Source organism: Anser brachyrhynchus, assembly GCF_964034855.1.
Source record: "Anser brachyrhynchus genome assembly, chromosome: 20".
Taxonomy (NCBI): Eukaryota; Metazoa; Chordata; class Aves; order Anseriformes; family Anatidae; genus Anser; species Anser brachyrhynchus.
In genome coordinates, this window is record NC_137713.1 from 3,016,488 (window position 1) to 3,031,104 (window position 14,617).

At 42.7% G+C, this 14,617-nt stretch overlaps 1 protein-coding gene across 17 annotated transcripts in view; it reads left to right on the top strand.

The window, feature by feature from the left end:
• The window catches only part of BCAS3 (BCAS3 microtubule associated cell migration factor), a 357,411-nt gene that overhangs the window by 113,251 nt on the left and 229,543 nt on the right, over positions 1–14,617 (top strand). The window lies entirely within an intron of this gene.

Below are 14,617 nucleotides of genomic sequence, written 5' to 3' on the forward strand. Positions count from 1 at the left end.
TGACACACAAGGGTTCGGTTCCTAAATACCATTGGAGTTGTTGACCTAAAAACCTAGTCTTCCAGCTTCACAGTAAAGTAGTGTTTGCTAACAACCTGAAAAACAGAAGCTTTGAATTTACTGCATATTGCAGGAATTGATTTAGTTCATTCTGTTTGCCCATGTAGATAATGCCACTAAAAACGGAGTTTCATAAAGTGAGGAGCTGCAACTGCTATGCAAAAATACGTGGGGTATGCAGGTGTTATAAGAATGAGCCAAAGTATAAATAAAGATAGTTCTAGTTTTGCAACCTACTTAAGTAAATTGTGCTACCACAGATGTGTTAATAATTTCTACTCTAAACTGAAAGTTTGGAGGTCTTCAGGTTTCTTACTGCTCATCTGCGTGGATGATCATGAAGCACATCTGGATATCTGCAATAAACAGAAATGTGAAAACTAGGGAATATGAAGTTGAGGACAGATTTTTGACCACCTTTTTTTTTTTTTTTTTTGGCAATGTGACAAATAAATTAATGTACAAACGGAAAAAAATCTTTGGAAGCTTAAAAATCTTAAATCCTGTGGTGTACATGCTTGGTTTTGCCCTTTTCTTTGATGAAGCCTTAACTGTAAGGCTTGTTTGGATTCAGAATTTGCTGCATACTTACCTCTCCTTTCTAATAAGAGTAAGTCACAGCTTCCATCAAAGTGAAAGTTTAAATACCAGTTTGGGATGGCTAGCCACACTTTTCCAGTCTTAAAGTATTAAAAATCACAAGGAACAGTTCCTCTTCCCTAATTATGAGTAGGATTAGAAGTGCTTGCGAAACCCCAATTATGTGCTGTCATAGTCAACGTCTTTACTGCTAGAGATAACCTTTGTGAGATTTCTGAATGAAAGGAACATTTTTATGGCTTGTTGATTATTAAGGGGACCAGAGTAGTCTCTGAAGAAGCCTCTGTGTTTTCTCCTGTGGACATCTCTAAACCAGGTTTTCTGCATAGCTGTTCTGGAGCCATGCTCTTCTGCCTGGAGCCACTGGAAGGCACCCAAACCGTTCTCTCTAGTTTCCTCGTTGGAGATGTTTGTGTATCTACCATTGTAGTTTCCTTCTCTCTCATTATTGTAGAGCAGCTCAGCATGTCATGTTTGAAACAGATTTGGGATTGCAATAAATGTTTACTGCAGCACATCCAATCCCTTCCAACTATTGACATCACATAGAGGAGGGAAGGAACTATCAGTTTGCATAGCTTTCATACAACCAATTCTGTTTTCTGTCAAGGGAAATTGCAGTAAATTGTGGCCTTTACAGTACTGTTAGATACATTTGACATTTTGAATAGATTTGACACTTTTTTATTTTTTAAAAAGAAACATCGATTTCATTTGCTCCAGAATCCTCAGTGATGGGCAGGTTTGCTGGTGGGAGAAAGACGTGCATGGGCCAGGGTGTTACTGAGGGAAAGGGAGCAGGATGTATGAATGTGTCTCAAGAGCTTTAAGGCTTCAGCTTTCAAGTGTATGTCTTGAAATATAATAAATCAGAGTTTTTTCAAGATCCCTCTGCAGACATCACTGCTCTATTTAAATAATTAGCTGCGTTTGAAGGCTGCTTATGGAACTGAAAATTAAGGCAGGCAGGTAACTTTGGCTTCCAAAGAACTTCGTGCAGCTTATGTTCATTGCTTTTGCAAAGAGTAGAAGTTGGCGATGTGCTGAGGCTGTTTGGTGGTAACTTGCAAGCCTTCATATGAAAATTTTACATAAGGAAGTTGTGGGAATCGTGTGAAAAATGTTGATGTGAAAAAAGCGCATGTACATATTTTTATACGTACACACACACGTATATATGCTGCTGTGGGAATGACAGATCTTGTTGATACTTGGAGGACAGATAAAACAGAGAGAACTTTGTGTCTTGTAGATCAAGTGACTTTCTTGGTCAGCTGTTACTCTTTTAACACCAGCAGCTCCTGTCCACCTAGCAGGCTTGGCATAAGAGTATGTAATAACTGTAGGATATTATACACATGTTGTTGTTTAAATGAGGTAATCCAGAGCACCATGGTGCTTTATATGAAAATAAGAGTTTTTAGACTCAAAGCAAAACAGTTGTGTCTTAAAGGAAAGAAAAAAGAAATGTTTGGATTAAAATAATCCATTTGGTAAAATCATTTCAATAATCTTTTAGTTTACCTAACTGATGGCAGGCAGGATATTGAACCATATTATATGCCTTTTATAAAAACCCATTTATCATCCACTTGGAAAAAAAAACAACCGAGTTGCACTGTGGCTTTCAGTGGAGGGATTTTGTGTGTGTGTGTGTGTGGCAGCTGGATTAGCCAGAGACTCTGGTAATTATTTTAATTTGTGAACTAAGATGGGTTTACAGAGATTGTAACAGGTCCTTATCATATTATAATGTGAAATAATTATTGTTTGGAGGAGTTACGGCAGTCTGGTGACAGGAGTGCAGACAAGTCCGCAGAACAGTAAAGAGCAGCTTTGGGTTTAATTCTTAGCTTTACTTTTAACTTGCTATGTGACCCTTGGTAAATTTTAATTCAGCTGATTTTGTCTATCAGCTTTCTATTTTGTAAAAGAAGAATAATAAACTCTGTGTTCCCTATGTGTGGAATTATTTAAAGTTTGTAGTTTTCTTCAAGAAAGACTAACAGTTACTTAGTCATTCCCCAGCTGTTTGTAAGGGAAATACTAGCACAGACCCCGTGAGCGTGTCCCGGAGAGCACCAGTACTCGGGCACAAACTTGTGATTAGTGATGGAGTCAGGAGGCTGTGAAAAATTGGTTCTATTTCTGGAGGATTTTTTAATGCGGAGTCTTGACATCATGATTTTCCTCTTAGATCGTTCGCAATCTACAGAAGTGTTCAATAAGCCTTAAGCAACAGAAACTGCTGTTAATCTTTCTGCTGTTATTTTGTTTCCATTACAATAGCCTTGCTACAACCTTTGGCCAAAAAAAAGGGACTTCACGAGCAAAATACTGGTTTGTTATCTTCCGTTTTTGATTAGCAATTATACTCCATTGATGTTAACTTGTGATTAGCTTTTGTTCTTGTAAATATTTTCAGAGTTCAGACTTTGTAATATTTTTCTCACTTGTTTTTTTTAACTCCTAGCTTCAAAATGAAACTATTTGCTATGTATATAGTAGCAAAGCAATCTATTTACATTTTGTTCCAAGTCCCCTACAAACTGTTTACCCACACAATGTAAGCCTTTATTGGGGGTGGGGATGATTTCATTTCCAAGTGAATCATAGTTTGGCTTTGTTCTTTTTTAGCAGAATGAAGCAAACTGTTAAATAGGGGATGATAAAGAGGTTTTTCCTTGCACCTTTTATTACGAGCACATATTTTGTGTGGGTTATTCTACCTGTTAATCCCATGAAATTATATTTTTGTCATTGTGTTGAGTTGCCAGAGAGCATTGTCAGTAATACCTGAGTTATTAGGTTGGGATCGGGCTTTCAGTATTGCAAGACTGTTACAACATCAGTTGGTTGTGGGGCTAGACATTAGAGTAGAATATGGCCTTATGTGACCCTTTAACTTGCATGAAATGAGGATGGTGGTACTCAGCTGCCTCACATGTACATGGTGTGCATTGAATGATGACTGGTTAAAGCAGGACCATGCCCATAGATTTATCCCCTGTTATATCTCCAGGATATCTGTATGTGAATAGCAATAGCATTTAGGCATAAAAATGCAATGCTTTACTTGGAAAACTGAAAGTTCTATAAAACTCTTATTATTTTCATTCTGCAAATTAAAAATTTCAGGTATGCTATTGACATTACGCCTTGCACCACCAGTAAGTTAAAGTCTGTCTAGCTCTACCCAGAGGTTTCTGCTGTTGATTGAAGGATTTTCCATAATCAGAACAAGCTAGTAAGTTGTGCGTACATTGAACCTTTTGCTACGCATCTAGGCCTACTAAAACATTCAGTAATAATACAGTACTCTCTGAATTTGTCTTGTCATTTAATTGGGGATTGAAGTGTTTATTTGGACGGGACAGTTTTGCCGAAAGACCATTCATAATACACAGTTGTTCTGTTTTAAATTTAATACCTATGCTGAAATGCAGTGCATAAATCTAGAGTTATGGAAAAACATGCTGCTCTGTATATATTGCATTCAGACTTGGATTTAGCTCTTTAGCAATATTTTAGTGTAGCACGCTTTCCACTGGAAAATCTTTTTTAATTTTAAACATAAAAAAAGTTCTCCTCTCACTTTTGCCTCCTTGCGATCGCAACGTGATTAAAATCCAAGCATAAATCTGGAAGTTCGATAAACATGCGCTCCGCGATGCTTTAAATATTTTCATGTTACTTTTCACTATTTCCCAGAGCGAAACTCCTTTTACTAGAAGAATTCTTATGGGAAAGCGGAGTTGAAAGGACTGACATCATCAGCCCTTCCTGAAAAACAGATTGGTTTCCTTTAAGCAACACTCACTTAAGAAACCACCTATTTAGAGAGAGGCGGACAAAAATAGTTTCAAAGCAAATTAACCGTCTGATAACTCGAAGCACGGCGGGGCAGGCGCGGAGGCTGCACCAAACGCTGCGGGCAGCGCCTCGCCTTCTCCCCCCTCGGCGGGCCCGGCCTCCACCTGCGGCCCCGAGGCCTTTCTCGGTCGGTGCCCGGGGCCGGGCCGGGCCTCGGCTCCCCCGGGCCCGCCGCCGCCCCGCGGTGCCTCAGCGGCTGGGCCCGGGCGGCCCTTCCCGGCGGGGGGCGGCCGGGCCGGGCCGCTCGGGGCCGCTCGGGGCCCGCCGGCAGCCGCTGCCCGCCAGGGGGCGACGCGAGCCCGGCGCTGCGGGCCGGGGCCGGGTGTCCGTGGGCAGCCTCCGCGCTCCTCAGGGCCTCGGGAGGGGTCGCGGCGCCGCGCGAGCGCTGAAGGGGCCCCGGTTGCGGTGCGGTGGGCGCGGGACGCTTGGAGGTGTCCTGGGGATGGGGCTTCGTCGTGGTGGGGCGGGCACGGAGCTGCTCGGGAACCCTGCAAAGCCTCGGGGCGGGGGGGTGCCTGAAACGCCCGCGGTTCCACCGGGTGCGTGCCCGCCTTTGGAGGCTCCGTCCAGGCTGAAGGCAATTGGTAAAAAATAAACAAGTCACTTGGAAATTTTGTGCTAGCGACTTTCAGAGACCGTGACTTCCACCTCGCTGTGCTAAACCTCCTGGCTCTGGGGGTGCAGGCAGGAGCCTCCCGGAGCCCCGCTCTCACCACGGCCCCAGCCTGCGCACAGAGCTGGGCAGAGGTGGGAGCAGCTGGCCCCAAGCACCGGCTGGGTGCTGGCAGCAGCCCGCTGCTTGTAAGTGAGCTGTGGCTTTAGCTGCCTTTTTTTTTTTTTTTTTTTTTTGGTAATGGATGGAGAATCAGTGAAGTGAAACAAGTGGGTGGTATATTTTGGATAGTTTCTGAAGTGGAAGGAAAAGATCCATTCCCTTCAAATAAGTAGGGAAGTAGACTGATAAATTCTGTCATGAGGAAAGTTCGCGTCTGTGCATAAAGTGTTTCAGAAGTGGGCTTTTTTAAACAGTGTTGATCTGAGACTGGGGCAAATGTATATTTGCTTTACGTTTGAAAAAGAAGTTGCAAGTACTCCAGATAAATCGAAAATTGAAAGAGACTGACATCAGAAGGGAATTGCAGTTCTTGACATATGAAGTGTAAAAATATATGACTGAGTGATTTAGCACAGCAAATGCCAAAGCAGTGGTCAAAGCAAACTGTTTCAGAAAGATTGTGGGTAGACAAGCAGAGGGGAAGTAATAGGTAGTACACAGGAGACCGCGATGTCAAAGATGGATCGAGAGGTGAAAGGGAGGTGGAAAGGAGAGAGGAGTTGGATTACCGCAGATGTGAGTGTCCCACTGAAGTTTTCCTGTCAAGATGGATGATTTCAGTCTTGGGAACATCAAGCTGAAGACAATTTCTGTAGGGTCAAGTGTTGTCGGAGGCATGTAGTAAGGGAGTCCAAGGAGATGGTAACCAGATTTTTAAGAGTTTCTCCGCAAATGATTTAATAACATTACATTTTTGGATTCTATTATTATATTAATAGTTCCACCAATTATTTCCTCCTGGTTTACAGTAAAGCAGTGTTTTTCCATCTGCAAACCTCACCAGTTAACCAGGTATATAAAAGGCAAGTCAGCGTGTTTCCTTCTCATGCATCGTGAGTAATGAAGACGTCCTGCAGTTTACGCATCTCTTTGGATGGGGTTTTGCAGCACTTGCCAACTGGAAATTGGTAAATAGCAGTGTTAGTGATGCACCAGCAGGAGTGTGCTCCCCTGCGTTATGGCTTCGCTCTGTGCTTTGTGTGACAGGGGACTGGGTACACTCGTATACATACAGCTGGGCGCCTGCAGAGCTGAACTGTGTTCTGGAGGAGAAATGAATAAAAGCAGTAAGAGTGAACTAACAAGGCTGCTGAAAAGAGCTGGTCACTGAAGGACTGATGCAGGAAAGGTTTATTGAATGGTCGCTGGAGAGAGACTTTTTACTCGGGCAGATAATGATAGGACAAGGGGTTTAAGCTAAAATAGGGGATTTAGATCAGATGTTAGGAGGATATTCTTCACTCAGAGGGCGGTGAGGCCCTGGCGCACGCTGCCCAGAGAAGCTGTGGGTGCCCCATCCCTGGAGGTGCTCAGGGCCAGGTTTGATGGGGCCCTGGGCAGCCTGTGCTGGTGGGTGACATCCCTGCCCATGGCAGGGAGTCAGGACTGGGTGGGCTTTAAGGTCCCTCCCAGCCCAAGCCGTTCTGTGGTTCTGTGAACGGTGTTTGCGTCTAAAGCGGCAAAAGGAAAAGGGCTGGGAATGGGTCAGGAGAAGAGAGGTCCAGTACAGCGGGGACAGCATGGTCCAGAAACTTGGTGGGTCAAGGAATGTAAGTGGCTTGAGGGAGCTGCAATCAGTGAAATGACAAAAAGCAGCTTTGCCCACCTGATACGAGCCTGTAATTTGTTTGATCACAAGGTGGGGAAGCAGAATCTAGAGGTTTTCGAGACCATAATCAGCTAAAGGAGGAGGTTTTAAGCATTGAAGGTGTTACGTGAACAGTAAAGTTTGGAATGAGGGAAGGTGAAACCATGTGAAGCTCTGTGTTAGTAACCAGCGAGGGAAAGGAATGGGAGAGGAGCTGTGGGAACAGTCATTTTATCTGATGGACCTGCTGAGCTTGCGCCCAGACACCTTCGGCTTCCCCTGGCGGTGGGTTCTCCAAGGGCACAGTCACTGGTGCTGTTGAAAGGGAATCCAGGACAGATCCCTTGTGCCTGCAGTCTGGATCAGGTTCCCTGTGTATATGATCGGTGATTGATTATGCAGTAAATGGGTGCTGCTCTTGTTGTCTTTGAGTTTATTATTCTTAAGTAAGGCATTTAAATCAACTGTGCATTTTTGGTAGTCTGAAAAATGTAAACACTTTATGGAAAGAAACGTAAGCATTAAGATTGGAAATAAAATATACTTGTATCTTTTAAAAGGTTTATCTTTACCCTTAAATATGCTGATTTGGCTTATTCTTTTTGCTTAGTCTTTGTGGGCTGTTAAAATCAGTTGCTTTTTCCCATCTCAAGGAAATGCATCTTTGACACTTCTCATGACCTGAGTCACGATGCTGTCACAGAGCCAGAAAACATCCTTAACGGTCATGGGTAAAAGAGCAGAGCTGCCGAGGTTGTGTGGTGGGTGGAAGAGGGAGAGAGATTGCTATGGTTTGCTTCAGTTCCTATTCTATGGGTGTTTCAGACAAGCCATTTATTGTAATTATCCATGGATATTATTATGAAGTTCTCATATGCAGTGGTTCTCAAGGCACATTTTTTTTTCACATAACTTGGGATAAATACTGTGCATTCAACCTGGGTTGAATTCGGACATTAAAATATTAGTGCTAATTGTTGCAGCCAGGCAAGGGAAAATAAAGTATAGGTAAAAAGGTGTTTTTTTTTTTTTTTTTAAAGATAATAGCCACAGATGTAGTAACATGTAGTTTATCATAAATACTAAATGCTAATAAGCTACATTTGGGCAAAGGGCTGCTATTAAACTTCCCTATCTCCTCACCCAGCACAGCTGCATGTGGAGGTGTCCTTCAGAAACTCCCAGACTGGTCATTTGCAGTTTCTAACACAAACTGACAGTTTTTCTGGCTGTGCTGTCTCAATGGAAAAAAAGCTACATTTGTAAAGATCGTTTAATTCTATATCATTTCAAAGAGGAGTCTGAGAGACCCAACTTTTCTAAAGTTCACAGTGCTGAAGTGCCTCAGAGTCACCCCTGAAAGAAGGCTTTGAATTCAGAGCTGTGTTGATGTGAATCCTGACTGGTAGACGTGGCGAGGAGGAGGAGTGCCTGCTTGTTTTCTTGAGTGTTTCTCGAGCACTTCACCAGCAGACAGTGTTAGCAGAATTCCTGCATACAAGAAATCGAAGTAACAGTGTGACTTCACAGCGCCCAGAACCTGCCTGCATGATAACCTCGTTAGTGGCATGTGAAGTCTGAGCCCACAGAGTCCTTTCCTTGGAAGGTTTCCAAACTCGAGTCCAGTGCTGTGGTAGCTACAGCTGCACGGCTTCTGCTCCAGAGTTGGTTATGGCCACACGTTGGGGAGGATTTGTAAAACACCCCATAGCTGTGTGCCACCCACAGCCAGGATGGCAGCCCTCTGTACCCCTCTCTGCCTGTGCCCGGCGTTCCCTGGAGATGGCCTAAGAGCAGGAAGGCCAGTTTGGCTCATTTTGCTGGTAACCACCGTCTGGAGCAAGCCAGCTGAAGTGTTACTGCTGCAGCCTGCTTCATGGCTATGCGAAGCCTGGAGCCAAGTGGCCTGATTGCCAGCTGGCAATCAAGTTCTGTTGTTTTTACTTCAGGGAGCGTTTTGCCCATAAATGGCCTTGAGCTTAGCACCAACAATATTTTTAGTTAAATAAATCCCGAAAGATGGTTACGAGGCCAGCCTTGTATGTGTGGGGCTGGTGGAGGGATTGTTTTCTAATGAGGTGCTTGGAGGCACCTTTACCATGCAGGTCTTTGAGCAACTTCAACATAAGAAACCGGTATCTGTACAAAATGGGGAGGGGAAGTAGCAAGGGAAGGAGCAGACATTTGTTTCAGATTTTCGAGGAGACATTTTTTACACAAGGCAGTTAAGATTATGGATGTCCTCGCAGCTGCTGGGGAGAGGTGGTGCGGGGCCTGGGACACTGTCGCTGTTCTGCTGCAAGTGGCTTCTTCTGCTCTTTGACTCCTCTGGTCCGCACACGCCATGTCTTTTCCATGCAGGAAAAGAAATACACATGGAGGTAGGCAAAAAGTCTAGCCATACATCAATTAATTGTAGAAGTAAATGACAAGTTCAAATCTCAGATAGAGCTTAAGGTTAGAAGTGTGCTTTCATAATCCATTTCTGGACAGTTAGCGATAACGGGCAGCAAAGGGGTCATGGCAGGTCCTTCTCCTAACCCTTGCCATGGCCAAGAGGAGATTTCTGAGTATCAGCGGGACACTTCATAACTGAAGGACAAAGTTTCGAAACAGAAGGTAGTCAAAGAAAAGAGAAACTTCAGGCGGAGGAAAGGAATGTTTTGAGCAAATGTTCAGATTTTGAGAGGAAGGCACTGATGAGAAGTTGGAAGGGCTGAAGTTCAAGGAGCTTGGGTGAGAGGGCAGAGGACACTGCCTCATCTGTGTCTGAGCCACTTGGACTGGTGCTTGCATGCCTCAGCAGCGTTCTGACTTCGGAGCTTGCCTGTCACTATCACATGCCTCGCCTGTATGCGAAAAGAAAGTTCTGCTTTCTTAGGATAGTCATGAGATTTAGTGCAGCTGTGTTTCGAAAGGTTCAATATCAAGCAGTTTTCAACATTATGAAAACAAACGGCTGCAGTATTTTCTCCCATCAATTTGAATGGAATCAAGTTAGTGATAGGTTTTGGACTTGCACCAGTTTAGCTGAGAGAAAAATTTGCTCTAAGTAGCTAAATCCTGTGTGCATACATGCTGTAGCTAATACATAGTATTCATTCTTTAATGGGTTTAATTGTGTTTGAAATATTGGCGATATGGGTGTGAAATGAAGCTAATTTTGGTAGGATACAATTCAAGGAAATTGCAATGTAACTTTGATTTGGAAGTGATTGATAAGTAAAATAATTAAAGCTTCCCGACTTCTTCTGGGAGAATGTGTAAAAATGCGTTCGACTGAACGGAACAAAATGTTAAAGAAGAAACCCACTTGGGCAGTAACTAGTGCTGCCTCTGAGCGTGCCTCTCTGGACACTGTTGGGTTTGTCTGTCAGGCTCTTCCAAACGACGTCTGCACGCCAGCATTGCTTCCGCAGGGTTCTCTATGCAGGTCACAAGGCAGCGTTTCTCACCAGGGCGCTGCTGTTTCCTCTTCCGACTGTAGTAGATTACAGATTATACTGGAACATGTCTGAGAAAAGGTCAGAAAGGAGGGTGAAAGTCTTGGAACTGTAGCTGGGAAGCTTTCCATTCTCATCCGTGAAACTTCTTGTATTGAATCAAAAGCAAAGCAAAATAAACTACCACATACACGGCACTTTTGTTTTTCCTGCCATTTTCTGTTTGCCAGTTAGAAAGGATTTTATTTCCCTTGCATTATATGATCAGTGAATGTTTAGTTGAGGAATCGTCAGTGTTGCACTTAAACAGAAGTAACGGCCAAGCACTGCTTGTTTTCTTAGAACTCGGTTTGCACAAGATTGCATAGCCTCAAGTTACTGCATTTTTATTTACCAAATTAAAGATGTTTATATGTAGTGCTAATGTCATTAGTCTACGTGGTACGCTTTGAAATGTAGTCTGTTAAGACTGTAAGATACAAAAGCTCATCAAGTGGGTTTTGAATTTTAATGACATTGCATTACTGAGCTTTTTGTATTGGAGTAATGGAAGAAAAGAAACAAAAAAAATCAACACAGAATCATTTTACTATGCAGCTGAGAGGTGCTCAATACCACTTTAGTTTTTCATGTAAAGTGTATAGAGAAACTAAAATGCTTCTGATCATTATTTTCCTACCAGAAAACTCTGTCTGGGCCAAGTCCTGTTTGCCTTGCTTAGTAACAGGGTGAAAGTTCAGCATGCAGGGGTATCTCACAACACTGGAAGGAAGAAAAGTACAGTTGAAACTGCCAGGGGAAATTTAGTGGGTAAATTTATTTAATTTCAGTTTGGTGATAAGTTGCTGTTTGCATCCCTTACGTGTTAGGGAGTATAGCTTTGGTTTTAAGCTGAATTATGAATGAAACCTTTCCACCAAATTGGCTGATGCTCCTGCCCGTGTGCAGGGCTGTGGTACAGATGTATTCGAGCTGGGTTTGAATACTTTTTAGTAATTTGGTCACATTAGTGTGGCACCATGAACTGAAGACCAGGGCAGAGCTGGCAGTGCAGCTCCATCAACGCAGTTCTTTCAGGAATCAGTGAAGTGTCTTCACACTGCTGCTTGCGTGCTGCCGGAGCCATAGGTACCTGCCGTGCTGCTTTTTGATGTATTTATGTCATCAATAGCTGCAAAAATTGGGATGTTTCTCCTCCTCTCACCTAAAAGACCATCTCTGATAGCAGTATCCCAAAGTGCTCTGTTGAATTGCTGACTGATTTCAAATCCGGCCTGAATTCACCCAGGCTCTTAGTTGATCAGAGGAGTTTACTGCATTAATTTCTTTCAGTTGATTGAATGCTAAAACGTTAGTAAGTCTAAAACTAGTAAGTCTAGCATGTTTACTCTGAAGTGTAGCTTTAGTTTCATATCCAAAAAAACACTTCTAAAACTTAGAAACGTGTGATTTGATGCGTTTAAATCTCACACTCACGCCTTCAGAGTATATTACAGTTTAACAACGGTTGGGGTAATAACACTCCCCCGTAATCCTAAAGAAAAGCTGGAGCTGTCAACAACCAAATACTGTGGTGGTGAGGGCACCTCGGAGGTGGCCAGGGATGCTTGGTGTCCCTTCACATCGGTCGCGGTGCCGTGAGGGCAGAGGCACCAGGCCGAGGCGCGGCGGCGAGGCCTTGTGCCGGGCAAGGCCTTACCTGGGAGCTCCCACTGATGTCTTTTCCACAGATGTCCAGCTTTGTCACAAACCAGTAAATCTTGTGAAGTTTATTTTCCTTAGAGCATCTGTGTTTTATAATGGTGCTTTTAATTTGTTTTTTCTCTGTCTGCTGGGATTTCTTTTGTCCGGCACTTTCAGGCCTCCCTTTTTTTGCTGGTGGAAGTGAGCCTGTTAATGATGGCTGGCTGGGGAATACAGCCCCGCGCGGCTGACAGGGCCGCCTGCGCCCTGCCTGCAACAACAAAGCCCATTGTTGTTTGCTTTCTTCACTTCTGTCCTCAAGTTAATCCATTTTCCCTTTGAGTATTTGTGGAATAAAATATCTGGAAAAGCGTGCCTCAGGTTCTGGAGGGATGGTGTATTCGCTGCGTGCTTTCAGCAAACAGGTACGAGGACGGAGCTCATTGATTCTGTTTTCCGTGCCTCAGCAGGCAAAGTTTATCCAGTCTAATGCTGCACTTGTAAATAAATCTCTGCTTTCAGATACCAGAGCCACAACATCCTCAGCTCTTTGCAAGTTGTGTGCTTGATCTCTGCCTGCCAATCCCTTAGTAAAATTAATAAGACATTTGCCAATAGCTTAAGTTGAGACGTATTTTTTGCACTGGATGTCTAAAAGGCTGAATTAGGATTTACTGTAGGAGTTTTAGATTTGGGTTTAGCTATGATCAGAATTGTGACCTTAAGTCTGTAATATTTGAGTGTAAATCGTGCAAGCGCTTCTTTCTTGTGGCGTTCTGAGCTGTGGCCCAAGCTGCGAGGGAGTATAGGCAAGTGCTTGTAAATGGGGAAAATAAACCTTAGCCTGAACTGGCTGTGATGTATTCCTTGCACAGCTATTGAATTGCCGTCTGAAAACCTCTTTCATGGCAGCTTCTGGAAAGACAAGTGCTTGACCAAAAGGACTCGCCTTGGTGTCCTCAGGGCTGCTAATATCATGGTCTGGCCGATTACCAAGGAAAGGTCCTCGTTGCTACGCATGCTCTGCTGAAAACGTTCTCGCTGATTCTTGTGAGGGTACGTTTGCCATGAAGCTGTGCTGCTGGTGTTTAATTTTATCCATATCACTTGGAATAGAAAGTATTCCTTGCATAGTCAATATGGTGGGATTTATGTTTAACTTGCAGTATACAACCAAGTTAGCGTTTAAAGTTAAATTGTCAGTGCTGAATGAAGCTAATCCATTGAAGTTATAATTCTGGGCCTTTATTCTTTACTAATAAACACGTTTCCTTATAAGAATTAGTATACTGTCCACATGTGGCAAGGTAATTTCAGTACAGGATTCTGCTCTATGAAAAATATTTGATATTTCTAAAGGACTTCAGTTTATTTGCTGTCTCCTTTGACAGTGAATCAACAACTGCTTGAACTGTAGAAATAATGTTGATGCTTGACTGCATTCTTTGTGCTCTTCTGGCCTGATCCTGCAGTCCTGCGCACACAGAACTCCCATTTACTGCAGGACAGGTTTCCCGCTTCTGAGGGCCGCAGGAACGGAGGGTGGCTTTAGTGAATTTCAGGATGGGTACAATAGCACAATATAAAATGATGGGATTTTTAAAGGACTAATTAAATACAATATGTGACACTGTTTTGCTCCAATGTTCAGACTCCAACATGGCTTCTGCTGAATGTTCAGTAAAATAACAGTCCTAGTCATAGAGTGCATTTACTGGATCCCCAAGGCTATGCAGTTCAGAAGACAAGGATGTATCTGATAGGTCTGAGGCAACATACAATGAAGATGTAACAGCACAGAACATTTCCATCATAAAAATAGCTAAAAATAATTCAGTGAAAATAAAAGCACATTATTTTTACTTTTTCTGTTAAGTCTGACTTTCTTTAACCTTCTTTCTGTGTTTCTGTTCCATCTTAATATCATTGCAGTCAGATTTTCAAAAAATCTGACTTTGCTGTCAGAAATAGTTTCTCTCCTTTCTGTAGCATTCCAACTTTGAATTTTTGATTTGTATCACTGTTAATTACATTTATTTGCAATTAGGCAACTAAATGTTGCTGCAGAAATCATGGATTGGCAAGCAATAGTTAATAGTTACTAATAGTTAGGTATTTGCAGTTTTTCCATTTGTCATCGCTGAATTTATTTTTTATCATGTTTGTTCTGTGAAGTGCTGAGCATTATGAGCTCTGCTTTAATTGATTTTCTTACTGAAGTCTGTAAACATCAGATTAAGCTATGCATTTAAACCTGACTTGCTTGAACTCGGAATGTTCATTCCTTTGAAGAATTTTACATTTTGTTCCCATTCAGTACCTTTTACACATTTTCAGTTCTCTCTGGATGCTTTCATAGTTCTTTTTTTTTTTTTTTTTTCCTCTTTTACTTTGTTTTCTCATGTGTGAGCCTATAAATGTGTAGGATGTTATTACTACAATTTGTATTTTTAAAAACTCTTAAGTTTTTAAATTTAGGAATTTAAACTTAATCCTGACGTTTTCTGAGTATCCTCAACTACCTTGGCATTCATC